Source organism: Lepidochelys olivacea (assembly GCF_965140295.1).
Source record: "Lepidochelys olivacea isolate rLepOli2 genome assembly, chromosome: 10".
In the NCBI taxonomy this organism is placed as follows: domain Eukaryota; kingdom Metazoa; phylum Chordata; order Testudines; family Cheloniidae; genus Lepidochelys; species Lepidochelys olivacea.
This window is the reverse complement of record NC_140420.1, coordinates 24618449-24632611: the sequence shown is the minus strand read 5'-3', so window position 1 is coordinate 24632611 and position 14163 is coordinate 24618449. Positions and strand designations below refer to the sequence as shown.

The 14163-nt window shown below is 40.5% G+C and overlaps 1 protein-coding gene across 1 annotated transcript in view; it reads right to left on the bottom strand.

Annotated features, from left to right (window-relative positions):
• GRIN2A (glutamate ionotropic receptor NMDA type subunit 2A) overlaps window positions 1-14163 on the bottom strand; it is a 301884-nt gene that overhangs the window by 35945 nt on the left and 251776 nt on the right. The gene's annotated exons all lie outside the window — the stretch shown is intronic.

The window sequence follows — 14163 nt, the reverse complement described above, 5'->3', positions numbered from 1 at the left end:
CCCCCTGCTCAAAGCAGGACCAATCCCCAACTAAATCATCCCAGCCAGGGCTTTCTCAAGCCTGACCTTAAAAACTTCTAAGGAAGGAGATTCCACCACCTCCCTAGGTAACCCATTCCAGTGCTTCAGCACCCTCCTAGTGAAAAAGATTTTCCTAATATCCAACCTAAACCTCCCACACTGCAACCTGAGACCATTACTCCTCATTCCGTCATCTGCTACCACTGAGAACAGTCTAGATCCATCCTCTTTGGAACCCCCTTTCAGGTAGTTGAAAGCAGCTATCAAATCCCCCCTCATTCTTCTCTTCCACAGACTAAACAATCCCAGTTCCCTCAGCCTCTCCTTATAAGTTATGTGTTCCAGTCCCCTAATCATTTTTGTTTCCCTCTGAGCAAGAGTGTACACACGCATGGAAGAAGAGGCCAGTCAAGAGGAACTGAAACTAAGAAAGAACATGAAAGTATATCTAATGGTCAGAGAACATTTGGGAGTCAGGACTTCTGGGTCCCAAACTCTAACTCTGCCACTGACTTACTGGGTGACCTTGGGAAAATCAAATTGTGTTTCACTTTCCCCATCTGTAAAATGGGTATTGTTACATTAAAAAAAAACATTAAAAGAAATTACTTAAGTTGCAAATACAAGCACAAAGTCAGGAAGTGCCAGATTTATGGTGACCTGTGCAATATTAATTCTGCCTCCTCCTGTCTCCAACCTGTGCACCGAATGAAGCAGGAGTCTTGTGGAAAAAGACAGTATGTGATCACACCCAGAACTGAAGAAGAGCTTTGTGTAGGTAGAAAACTTGTCTCTTTCACCAGCAGAAGTTGCTCCAATAAAAGATATTACCTCACCCACTTCTGTCTCTAGTATGTGATAATATAATAAAGACTGTATCATAACACATATACACAAAGGAGCAGAATTAAAGATGCACAGGCAACCACAAATGTGACATTTCCTCACTTTTGGCTGCTTGACTATGTAATCTAAAAGTTCTTTTACCTCCGGTTTTTGGTATGTAACTTTTCATAGATTTTTAAAAGGAAATGGGTGAAACCAAATTGTGTTCTGTAGAGTAGTGATTTTCAACCTTTCCTCATTTGCAGACCCCTTAACATTTTAGAATGGAGGTGTGGACACCTTTGGAAATCTTAGACATAGTCTATAGACCCCCAGGGATCCACGGACCTCAGGTTACAAACCACTGTTCTAGAGCTCTAACAGTGCCCCCCCAGCCCCGCTCTCCCCTATGCATCATCCAGATTTGAAGCCTGAATCTTCAGCACTGCAGCATAGCTGGCAACAAGAGGAAGGCTGTTGTCTCAGAGGGTTCATGGGCTACTGGCACCATGTTCTGGATCCTAGGGATGGCCAACAAATCCTGCCCCAGTCTGGTTCTGTCTCTTCTGTTGGAGGAGCTCCTGCCAGAATTGGAGGCTGAGACCATGTCCCAGTGCTCAGAGTGGGGTAGAAGAGACCAGCCTTGCCCTCCTCACTTCTATTCTAGCTTCTTGGGCAGCTCCTAGGTGTCCCCAGGGCTGTGTCTGCTGCTGCTGTTTTTGTGGCAGCATGGGACCCGGCTGTTTAGACTGTTCACCTTCAGTTATTTTGGCATGCTGCCAAAAGTGCCCTCAGGAACACAACCAACAAGAAATATGTTGATTTTTTAAACCTTTTATAATTTACCTGAATGGAATTTCATAGAATAAAGAAAAGACTTTGAGTCAAAGGGCTTTCTCCCTCACAAATTTCAAAGGCTTTCTGAAAGCAGCTGAGGTTTTACAGCTTTTAAAAAAGAGAATCTCTTCTAATGAAAAGTGTTAGCCAACTTAAATGTAGAGTCATTACCAGCTCCCCCTCTAATAATGCTCATCTGCCTCACATAGATGATTATGAGGGTTAGTGTCAATAAAGTGCTTTGCAATCTTCAGATGAAAGGTATTACAGAATTTCAAAGCATTTCCTTATATTAACTAACACTGAACACTCACATCCTCCTCTCCTACTCCAGAAGTAATGCTTATCAATATAAAAGAGGTATCAATACAGTGCTTTTTAAAATTAAATGTGTTGAGAAAAAGGACTAAATTGGTCACACTGACACTCAAAGGACAACACTGATGGGCCCCTACATAAGAACCTAGATACACAAAGCAGATAGATTCTTGCTTGTAAGTATTTTGGGTCTATATAGTACAGGATTTTTTGGATATGAAAACTGAAGAGCCTGAGAAGTACTGGCAAACAGCTGCTGTGTGTACAGCAGTTAGCTGTATAAACCCAGTGTTTTGCACTCATACTGTATAATTGTGGTGAATTGGACCCAACTATTATGCAACAAGTAGCTGTTTGTTGAACTCAAGTCTCTGAAGAAAAATTAAATGATTCCTTGGGGACAAAAGCTGCAAAATCATATCACCAACAGGCCCCAGGAGGCAATTTAGAGTAATACCATTGTGCCAAACATTTCAGTTCCAAACAATTATATTTAGTACATGAGTTGTAGACAGCTGTGTTCAAGCATGAGCGTTATGACAGCTCTCAACAGGCAACATTCATAGCCTTTCTATAGTGGCACTCTGTACAGAACGTGCCAGGATTTACAATAAAATTGCAGTATGCTTCAAGAAAACAAAACCAGGGAAGGCTAGATAAGACAGACAATTGTTGACTCTGGTAAGATTTCAATCATAATAAGCCATCTTTTACGACCCTCAATAATTTTGTCTACAAAAAAATCAGCAAGAAAATTGCCATATTTTCTCTGAAGGTTGAAAATGTTGAAGAAAATGGGTGAGACTTTTTGAGTAGATGTCAACACAGAAACACCATATGGATAAACTGAAGCACAGAAAAATTAAATGACTTGCCTAAAAACACTGGGAGTTAATGTAGGCCCCAGAAATCACAGGAGTCTTAATTCCCATACTCCTGCTATAGCCACTAGACATCACTGTCTCCCTACTTTCACAATCTAATATTAAGTACATTATACAAAGCTGTTATATTTCTTCACATTTTATTTATAGTGAGAGGAGAGAATTGGTCAATGTATTTAATGTTAAAATCTGTCAGAAATTACATGGAAAAAATGAAAGTTTGTGCAAAAAATTATGCATAAGTGAAATTTTCTGTAACATTTATCATTAATATTTTAATAGAAATTTTATCAAAATACTTTCAAAATCTTGGATATTCTGTTAGGGAACAAACTATCCTACAAAGATTGATAAAAAAATCAATAAAAATATTGCCCAAACCAGAAAGTTGGTCCATTTTGAAGCCTGTGAAATATAAAACATCTTCAGCAATGTTTGTGTACTTGTTTTCTAATTCAACTTTTGGGGGAAGAGGAGGAAAGAGAACATAAGAACACAAATCTGCCCAGTATAAACTGGCAGAACTTCACTGACTTCAATGAAGTTATACTGGTTTATGCAAGTAGTGAATTTGCTCTTTGATGAATTTCTTAATTCACATCTGGTTTAAATTAGTAACTCCACTTTTGTCAATGGAGTTGTGCCTGTTTATGCACATAAAACTGTGGGCAAAATCTAGCTTTGTGATCCACACTTCATCTCTCTATTTAATACACACACAAAACTCCTGATGCCAATGGACATGCTATACAGGGATTTGAATGCAGAATAAGAAGCAGAGGTCCACAATGAAGAAAAAAACACCCTGCAGTGCAGATTCCAGACCAACATTTTGCCTTAAGAAAAAAACTGCTCCATATAAACCAACACAACATAACCCTACACAGAGGTTTTTATCACTACTTTCATATATATAGCAATCTATCACCTTGCTGCCAAATAAGATCTCATTGACAGGCTTTATACTTTAATTTTTTTTTTATAAAAAATAGTTTAGAAACAAATACAAGCAACTTACTTAAGTGCATGATGGAATCCAATAATAAATATTTAGTACCTGATTTTCAGAGGTAAAATCTAAGGTAAGTTTTGGGTACCATTAAAAAAAGCGGGTGTTTAGGGGAGAGTCAGGCCAGCCATTTCCAGGGATACAAAGACTATTCAGTGTGTGACCCTGACATTGTCTAGAACTGCAGATGTAATTAGGACCTTGGGAAAGATGAATGCCAAAATTAGGCATTAGAGAAAAGCCACATGAAGTCAGTCAAACACCACAGAAGCACTGGAATAGATTGAAGTTATTGTCCTTAGTCTTTTGCTACTTTAAAAAGTGAAGCTGCTCCCCATGCTTCCTGCATTGCTTTAGATGCTCTTTAAGGACGGTCCTCAGCTCAACTGTTACAGGCTGTGGGCTGGTTTTCACTATGGAGAGATCCACGCTGTAGAGAAGCCCCGCTAAATCGACAGCAGAACACTCTCCGGTCAACCTTGGTACTCCAGCTCCCCGAGAAGAGTAGGGGGAGTCGACAGGAGAGCATCTCCCGTTGACGCAGCACAGTGAAGACAGCAGGGTAAGTCAACCTAAGCTATGTAGCTGGAGTAGCATAACTTAGGTTGACTTACCCCCATAGTGAAGACAAGCCCTGAGTCTGTGTACGGAGAACTTTTTGAAGTAGGAGAAGCCCAGTTTCAGAGCTTGAAAAACTAAAGGAGCTGCAGGCAATAATTAAAGGGATAAAGTTTGAGGCTTAGGTTAATAAGGCCAAAGATGGTTTTCTTTACCCACTCCTTCCTAAAACTTCATTGCTGAAATCCTCAACTCGTGTAAATTGGCATAGCTCCATTGAAGCTGAAGATCTGATCCTATTTGATTATACAATTTAATATCCATTGATGCTCCGCTGACAAGCCTACAATGTGAAAATTTCAGCTATCCAGAGAAGCAACACATCAAACAAATAGTGCTAATCATGTTTTAATTCATAGGTCCTGATGGGTACATATTGCAATGGTGCACATTCACACTACTGCCTGGAAACAACAGGTAATGGAACATACAGCAGAAGAACACATCTGGTAGTTCTCAGTTCAGGTCACCCAGTTTTTATCAAGTGACTTTCACACACCATCTCCTGAAGGAACTAGAGAAGCATCATGCACTTCGCTAATGACATCCATGGCTAGTGGAATCCAGATAAACTTAGACTATTATCTGGAGTTAGGAAAAATACTTCTTTGAGAAGCTAATACTGACCCAATTTAACAATAATTTTGGACTAAATTCTGGTCTTCAATATGGGCACACAACTGCCACTGAAATCAGAGGATGTGAAATGAATGTATTCAAGGGAGGGGAAAAATGGTCCTTTATTGGTCATGGCTTAAACCTCAAAAGACAGCAATACATTTCAGATTAAAATACTAATTGGCATAATTAACCATTTACATGTTTCTTGAGATACAGGTGCTGACTTTGTCATTGCCAGGGGTGATCGACCCCTGCTCCATCCCAGGTCCTGCCCTCGCTTCACCCTGCCTCTTCCCGCTCCTCTCCATCCCTGCCTCTTCTGGCCCCGTTGCACCCCCTCTCCCCAGTGCCTGCACACCACTGAACAGCTGATTGTGGCGGTCAGGAGATGCTGGGAGCTGATCGGCAGGGCCTGCCAACAGGCGAGATGCCCTAGGGGCAAGGGGGAGGAGCTGATTGGCGGGTCACCAGTGGATGCTGAGCATCCACTATTTTTTCCGTGTGGGTGCTCCAGCCCTGGAGTACCTATGGAGTTGCCGCCTATGTCTCCCGTCCTTACTATGCAAATAAGCTAAAAAGGCTATGTGGATTCTGCTCAGTGCTTCCGAGGACACGGAGCAGTAAACCAGCAAAGGAGAAATAGATTTCCTTCTATAACTGTTATGTCTAAATATGAAGTACATCATGACATTCAGAAAAGTTAGAAGACGCTTTGATGTGGCCATAGTTATTTGCATTACTCTTCCTTTCTGTCAAATGGAGTTTCTTGAACAAATAATATCCTGGTTCCTTTGCAGATCAAAGGGATTGGTGCATGACTGAAGTTATTTTCCCTTCTCGACTAGTGCCCTAGTTCCACACACACACGCACCAGGAATTCCTTATTAAATGGGTACCATTAAGTGAAGTGTTCATCTGTCATATACGAGACGTTAACTTCAGATCCAGAGCTCTTCATTCTTATTTCTACATGCTTTCTGTCCAGCACCCCTTAATATGTTCTATAAATAGCTATATAAAAGCTAGGTATTATTACTATGAATGCATATTATGGTTCTACAAGCACAAAGGCTGAGGACACCCTAATACTCAAAGTGTGCAACTATATCACAGTTTTAATGCATAGCATTATCTCTGTAAACAGCTATCTAGTCTATGAATACTTGCTTTCTCACTTAGATCAGCAGTTTCTTTTTTAGCTCTCATTATGTTCTTATGTGTCTCTCTTTCTTGGTTTTGTGTACTATGTTTAAAGGCAAATTATACAATTAAGGCTAATTAATGGAAGGCAGTTAATGGGCCACCTTTTCTTTCAATGACTTGTGCAGATTAATTAATGAAATCACAGATCCTTTTTAGTTAATTTGGAAGCTTACCTAGGTTATACCTGAAGTGACCAAATTTTACCTTAATTCCTCCAGATTTGCTGTAAGGGATTGACAGAATGACTCCACTACAAAGGAATTACAATGTGAATAGCCAACGGGATATGTATTTACCAAAGCTGTAGTCATGTGCATTAACATATACATCATGTGATGCAGAGGTGACTGTGGCATACTTTATTGGCTAGGGTTATTGACTCACCACAGAGATCAGAGCAACAGTTAGTGATTCTTCAAACCACTAGCACTTTTTACAAAGTTATTTACCAAGAATGTTCTTGCTCTTTTGACTTGGCATCGTTAGCATGATTCTGGGACTAACTCACTTTGGATGACTGCAGAATTTCTACATGAACTCTACAGATACCTTATATCTATTCTGTCCAAATTCTTTTGCCTTTTAAAATAAATTCAATAGTAGCCAGAACAGCTGTCACTTTTACAGCAACCCTTAAAGTGGGACTTTTTATTTTGTTCTATTTTAGAGAATCTATTGGAATCTGCTCAAGGCTGGGTGAAACATGAGAATATATTTGAGCTACCTCAAGATGCTCTTTCTGGAGTTTCTTTTTCACACATTGCGCGTGTAAATATGTTGCTCGTAAAGGATACTGGATTTACAGTCCTAGAGAAAGAATCTTTCATTTATCCATAAAATAGGCCTATCTACTGCAGTAGCAGAGCCATGCAATCTCATAAGAGTGCCTTTAAAACCTGCCCCAGAAGGCCTAATTTTAAGGCTGAGAAGATAACTCAGTCTCCAGCATCATTCAATGCTTAGCCCTGGTCTATACTTCAGAGTTAGTTTGACGCAAGGCAGCTTATATCAACCTAACTCTGTCAGTATCTACACTAAAATTTCGCTCCCATTGATGTAACTCACTCCCTACACCGACTTAATTCCACCTCCCCGAGTGGTGTAGAGTCAATATCAATATAGCTAGGTCGACGCAGGGTCATTGTAGACACTGTGTTGCTTTACCTCAACTGTTGATCGCTTTCAGAAGCCATCCCACAGTGCCCCACACACAGTTCAATTGGTGCAAGCCCTCCTGGTGAGGATGCACACCGCCGACATAAGGAGCAGAGAGTAGACATGCACAAGCGATGAAATGACTGTGGCAGCTGTATACCAATATAAATTAGGTTGACTTAATTTTGTACTGTAGACATGCCCGTAGTCCACTACAGCCTCTCTGCAGGTCCTCCCAGTTAGTGCCTGTCCACTGGGAAACAGACAAAACTCATCACAGGGCCATTGCAACTTTTGTCACTACCAGCTTGTGCTAGATTTGAGCAGGCAACCTAGAAGCAAAAGACATGATGCAGAATTAAAAAAATCCAAGAACAAGTGGGTCTGAAGGAATCCTAGAAAATAATCCAGGCTGTATTTTAAGCTTTTTTAGCTATACAGCAGTATTTTTGACTTCGACATATCCTTCTGTTGAAATACTGGGGGCAGAGATGGGATGAGCCTGCAACCGAAACAGAAAAGGGACCACACTGGATGTCCTGTTTCTTGTGTGACACTTCTGATGCTGTGGCTGGAAGAAGAAAGAAACCCAATTGTAAATCCCAGCTGCAAACTATGTCTCCCACCCAACTGCTCAACAAAAAATATCTGCTACACTATCTAATGTTTTTGTTTTCAGTAGCTCCAGCCTATAGTACCTGTCCAGATAGACCCTTTAAAAACGATAGATTTCTTCAGAATTTATATACACTGCATTTTCAGACACGTTGAAGCTGTCCGCTTGTTAAGGGGAACATTACCTACCCATTCCTTCTGACTATCTGGGTTAAAAGAGAATCTAACCTATTTTTCTGATTGATCAGTGAGTCTTCTCCTCTTTATCGGTCTCCTGTCTCAAAATGCCCTCACTCAAATTTATACATGGAAAATGCAGAGACCACACTAAAAGCAAATTTCTGTTAGAGCAGTGACACCATACTGCATTTTGACTGATTGTGGAGGCTTTACCTCATCTGCCAGGCCAACCTCAGGCTACCAGGAAAGCTCATATGAATCTTTCTGCATCATTTGTCTATTGTGACCTGAACTGACATATTCACATAACTCATTCTCAATCCAATTTCATTCACATCCTCCTCAGTCCCTCCAACTACCTTCCCAATACATATAAAATTTCTCTCAACAACAGAAATGACTGAAAGTAAAAGGTATAATTATTATTATTGTTTTATGTGATAGGATAAGTCCTATTTCCAGACTCAGAAGCCAGGTGATGAAGTACTGTACTTGTAAAGCTTCACTTTATTAAAACAAGAAACTCAAAACAAGTATCTAGTTGAGGGAATATGTTTTTAGATTTAAGATTTTGTCGCAGTTAAAGCAGCACAGTGAAGGATAAATACAGCATATTGCAGTAAGTGTCTGTCTTCATCACCAAATCAAACTGACAGTAACACGAATACAATATTTTTTCAAGAAAAACAAGAGACATTCCCCAGATGGAATGAAGTGGAACAAGGCTTTTAACTAATTCAATTGCCAGCCCTTTTACATTGCTACCAATTTGTTTTAAAAAAAGGCTAAATATAATTACATTTGTAAAGCGTGATCTGGACAGAAATGGAATAAAAAACCTAAAGGGTATATACATTAACACCTACATACCATCTAAAGGAATTTAAAAGCACAGAGAAATAAATGGCCATAAGTCAGTGTTTTCCGAAGAGCAGGGCAGGAACAATTAGCTGGGGAGCACAGACCTCACAATTATTCTCTGTTTTTCCTCTCTTCATTTTTTTTTAAAGTAAGTTTATCTGTTACAGCTGTGAAGAAAACCTTAAAAATGTGATCTGAATGTATCTGACACAATGCCATCTGAGGTTGTAGAGCACCTGAAATAATAATTATGAGGTGTGAACTCCCCCGTTCATTCCAATGGGTGCTATATCACAGTGGATCTCAATCAGGGGTATGTGTACCCCAAGGGGTATGCAGAGACCTTCCAGGGGGTACATCAACTCATCTAGATATTTGCCAAGTTTTACAGCAGGCTACATAAAAAGCACTTGCAAAGTCACTAAAATTTCATACAATGACTTGTTTATACAGTTCTAAATACTATACACTGAAATGTAAGTGCAATGTTTATAGTCCAATTGATTTATTTGATAATTATATGGTAAAAATGAGAAAGCAAGCAATTATTCAGTAATAGCGTGCTGTGACACTTTTTTGTATTTTTAGGTCTGATTTTGTAAGGAAATAGTTTTTAAGTGAGGTGAAACTTGGGGTATGCAAGAGAAATCAGACTTCTGAAAGGGATACAGTAGTCTGGACAGGTTGAGAGCCATTGCTGTGCCAGGTACCAATGATACTGTAAATTGCAGGCACCATTGTTAACTAGTTTGCTGCTCATTAAAGCATGTAAGAAAGGATAGGAAACATCACATGAAGTGCTACACAGTCTACTCTGAGTTATCACTCTTTTCACATAGCAGAAATGACGGGGAGTGTGATTAGTTTCATTTTCCTGAAAAGTAGATTAAGGGACCTGTAATGGGGTTGGCACCCACCTCTTGTGAGTGCCCCCATCTGGTTGGGCATGTCTGTGTTCTTTAGTTGTGGTGACCCCTTTCAGTGATTCTCATATGGGTTTTTCAGAGACAGTGCTCTGTCCGAATTACCCTGTCTGCATGTTAACCATCACAAACCCCTTCCAGGGTATACAGTCCACTGGGGACTATCTCAGTACCCCTCTGGTGGTGTCTCTCTTTAGCCCTCTCTGGGCTTTGGTCTTTAAGTAGGCTAGCCCTGGTATGGGGTTGTATCCCCAAGGCTTCCTCCCTGAAGACACTATCTTCCTGCAGCCCTCTCCAGGCTCAGTCCCTACTTGGTCCTAGCAGCCAGCCAGGAGCGTCTCACTTCCCTGGTCCCTGTCCACACTGAGCTGTCCATGGCCCTGCTGCTCTTCAAGGCAGCCAGGCCTACAGTCCTTTCTTCTCCTGATCCAAGCAGCAACTAACTACTTCTCTGTGGCTTCTTTTATATGGCCCTCCTGGGCCCTGATTGGCTGCTTCCCTTGCAGCCACTCTAGCCTGCTCTCCACTGCTCCTTTCCTGGGATGGGTTTGGCAAAAGTCTGAGGCCTCCAGTAGGGGGCCTTTGGGCCTAGTCCATCCAATCACAGGGCCTCAGCTTTCAAAAGTTTGGGGGAAACTGCCACAAAGTTGAGTACAATTTAATCCTTTACAATCTATGCACGCAGTGGCACATCCTATCTTCAGTCCAATGGCCAATTTTTGTTTACTTCAGACAATAATAATAGTGGTAATAGTAAAAAGGAAGAAAATTAGTCCCAATTGAGGTGCAAATCTTTAGGCCGATTAGATTTCAGAAACAGTATTTTAACAAACAGATCTCTGAATAAAGCTTGCTCCTGGAACAGCAAGATTAAGGATAATACCCTTCTAACCCCACACTCATTCAATAATAACTTTCCACCCAGTGCCCAATTTGTGTGACTCAAACTATTCATCAGCTGAGGATAACTCCATTCACTGTGCAGATACATGAATGTGAACTGAGGTTCAAATTCAAGTACAAGAATGCAAATTGAAATTGAAGAACCACAGCCATACAAACCAAACTAAATGAAGTTATTGACTGTGGGAGTTGACTGAACTCACCCGACCAGAAGAAAAAATATTGAGGGGGCTGACCTGCTCCATGGAGTATTGGCACAGAATGACACCTATAAAGTCATTGCTCACATATATGCCCCTTCAGATCTTTTAAAGAAAATGTATTTGGATTTTACATTTATTGTCAAACTAAATAGGCACTGCTCAGGTGTAAATGTGCTTCCTAAGAGGGCAAAGCATCTTTAAGGTGACTGGGTACTTTGCTTAGAGCATCTTGAGTTAGACGTTCCTAGGGCAATTCTAGAGAGATGTCCAAGAGAAGGAATTTCTCCACCAATACAATATCTTGTCAATCACAGGTGAACCTTAAAAGGTCTAGTGATGGGCAGGCAAGTACCCCAAAGTAGGTAGTCTTAGCTAGAATAGTCACAATTCTCAGATCTGCTTTCCTGGATTGACAATATTTGGAGAGCTCTACCTTTCTGGTTCTTCTAATCAGGAAGAACTACATTACTGCACTACAGGGACAGATATTTTCAGAATGTCTTCTTCCAGGTCAGCACAGAACCAGAAAATAAACAGGCATAGAAATGAAAATGAATATATTTGCTTAATGAAAAAAATTATCAGAATTTTTTTGAACTTCAGACAAACTCAGGTCCAGATTCCATTTGAGTTGTAAGCTAAAGTTCAAATAATATAATTTATCTGAATTAATTTGCTTCTCCCTGTCTCATATTTCTACTGAAATTTGGATTATTTTTTACAGATGTAAACGGCAGAAATAGATTCTTAGTCTCTGAAAGTCTCCAATTCATTGCCAGATAAATGGGTTGGCAGCTGATTTGTAAGGATTAAAGACATCCAGAGGCTAGTTAGGTAATGGGATACTCTATGTTTCTTGCACATTTTCCTATAAAACATTGACAGTCAATTATTTGAGGCATCAACTACTCATCCTTTTTGTGCATTCAAATGTTGGGTTTATCAGTATGTAACTTTAACAGCTCATAGAACGAAGATCACCAGGTGCAATAATGTTCTTCTTCACCACACATGGTGCACACCGCCCCCCCCGGGTATTTAGACTCACAAAAATCTCTATGTACTAATCTTCTAACGCCCTGAAGAAATAATGTGCAGTAATTTTCCTGCAAGTTCTTCCTTTACAGAATAGTGTCTTAGGGCATGCACTAAAAAGTCATATAAGGTAGAGTATAACCTGCAACTTAAAAGGTTCTCAAGTATTTTAAGGCATTTTATAGTTATTGCTATGAGCCTGTCACAGAGCACGCCCTTTAAGGGCATCAGCTATCCAGCCTACCTGTGATGGGCTCCACTGAAGGGAGTGAATCAACCCAGGTCCACCTGGGCATAGTTAGCTGTCTAACTAGCTGGAAGGCAGTTAATTAAGCAAGGAGCACCAGAGCCTAATAAAAGGCTTAGGAGAGCTCAGCTATAAAAAGCATCTGAGAAAGAAAGCTCCAGAGAAGGGGTCCTCCTTGGGAGCAGGAACTAGGCACCCCTTGCAGTAAGGCCTGAGGGAGACCCTGAACAAGCAGGAGAAAGACTGCAGGTATTTCCAGGCAGCAGAGAAGCCTGAGGCCTTACAGCAGAAGAAGCTGCTGAGGGAACCAAGAGACTTTTGTTTTGGGACTTAAGTGTTAGCTGGGCTCTGAGGTCAGAGCCTTTAAACCCTTGTACAAGTGCTCATTTCCAGAGGCTTTACCAAAAGGAGATATACTGCTGTAGAGTATTTGGCTTGTCCGTGGCCAGAGATGTTTGACCTCGTTAACAGAAACTGCGGCCAGCGTCACTAAAGCCATGCTCCCTCTCAAGGAGGTGCTCGGGAGGACGCTGTGCCCCTTCTACAGGGCCACACAATGTGCATTAGTATTGCCACTGGACATTGATTTCTGTGCTTTATAACACTAGCCCTGTGGCTGGTAATATCTGGCGCAAGATAAAAGACAACCAGTAATGGAATTTCTTTCAGACAGACCAAAAATCTGACAAGAGCTTCCCACAGTCTCAGCCAACTGCTTGTAAAGATAATGAACAAGAAAAGTGCAACACCTCTCTTTTGTCTCCTGACTCACCATTTTATCTGCAACCATTCCATCACTCTGGAAAATAGAAAAGTCAGAAGTTCCCGTGGATTTGTTTGCACTTCAAGTACAAAAGTTTAATTCCAAGCCTATACAATCTTGAAATCTCCGAACATACAATAACTCTGTGAAGCAACAATGCAGAAAAACAAACGCCTCCAAATTAATAGAATTATGGAAGTTAACTGATGGAAAAAGCCAATTCTGGCACCCCAACCATCTCCCTGTGGACACAGGACTGATCCCTATATTTTTCTACTGCTTGGACCGCTGTAAGGGTAGACATGTCGCAGTCTGCATATTTTTAAAGTTTAAGTGGAAATAGCAAACTAACTGTTTCACTCTTCCAAATGATGTGTGATGAACTGGAGTGTCAGGTACAAAAGTGGATTTGAAAATGGATGGAATATTGAGCATTCCAAGACATTCAGACATGACACTTTGAAAAAGAAAATCTTAGGTTCCAATGTGTTAAGAACTTCAAATACCTATTAACGTGCTATACTTTTAATGAAGTGTTAAGAATATGAATGGGACAAGGATTCAGCCATTTAAAAAAACATTTATTTTAGGTGGCTTCTTTTACTCTATTTCAATTCTATTTTGACACTTCACAAGACACAAAAAGGAGTAAGTTTGGTAGTGCTAGGGTAGAAAGAGGAAGTGAGAAGAACAGAGTCACAGGGCAAGTGTCTCTTGGGAAAATCAGTCACTCAAGGGAGAGATTTCTGTTTTTTTGGATGAGATTAGGACACTATTATTTGAAGGTATGCAGGAATGTAATAAATTAGACAAAATTCAAACAAATTTGGCTAAACAAAAGTTAGAGGGACTGGATGGCCCAGGGCAGTGTTTCTCAACCAATGGGCAGGCCATGAAAGGCAAACAGGAAAATTCTGAGGCATTAAATATGTCATTCTAATC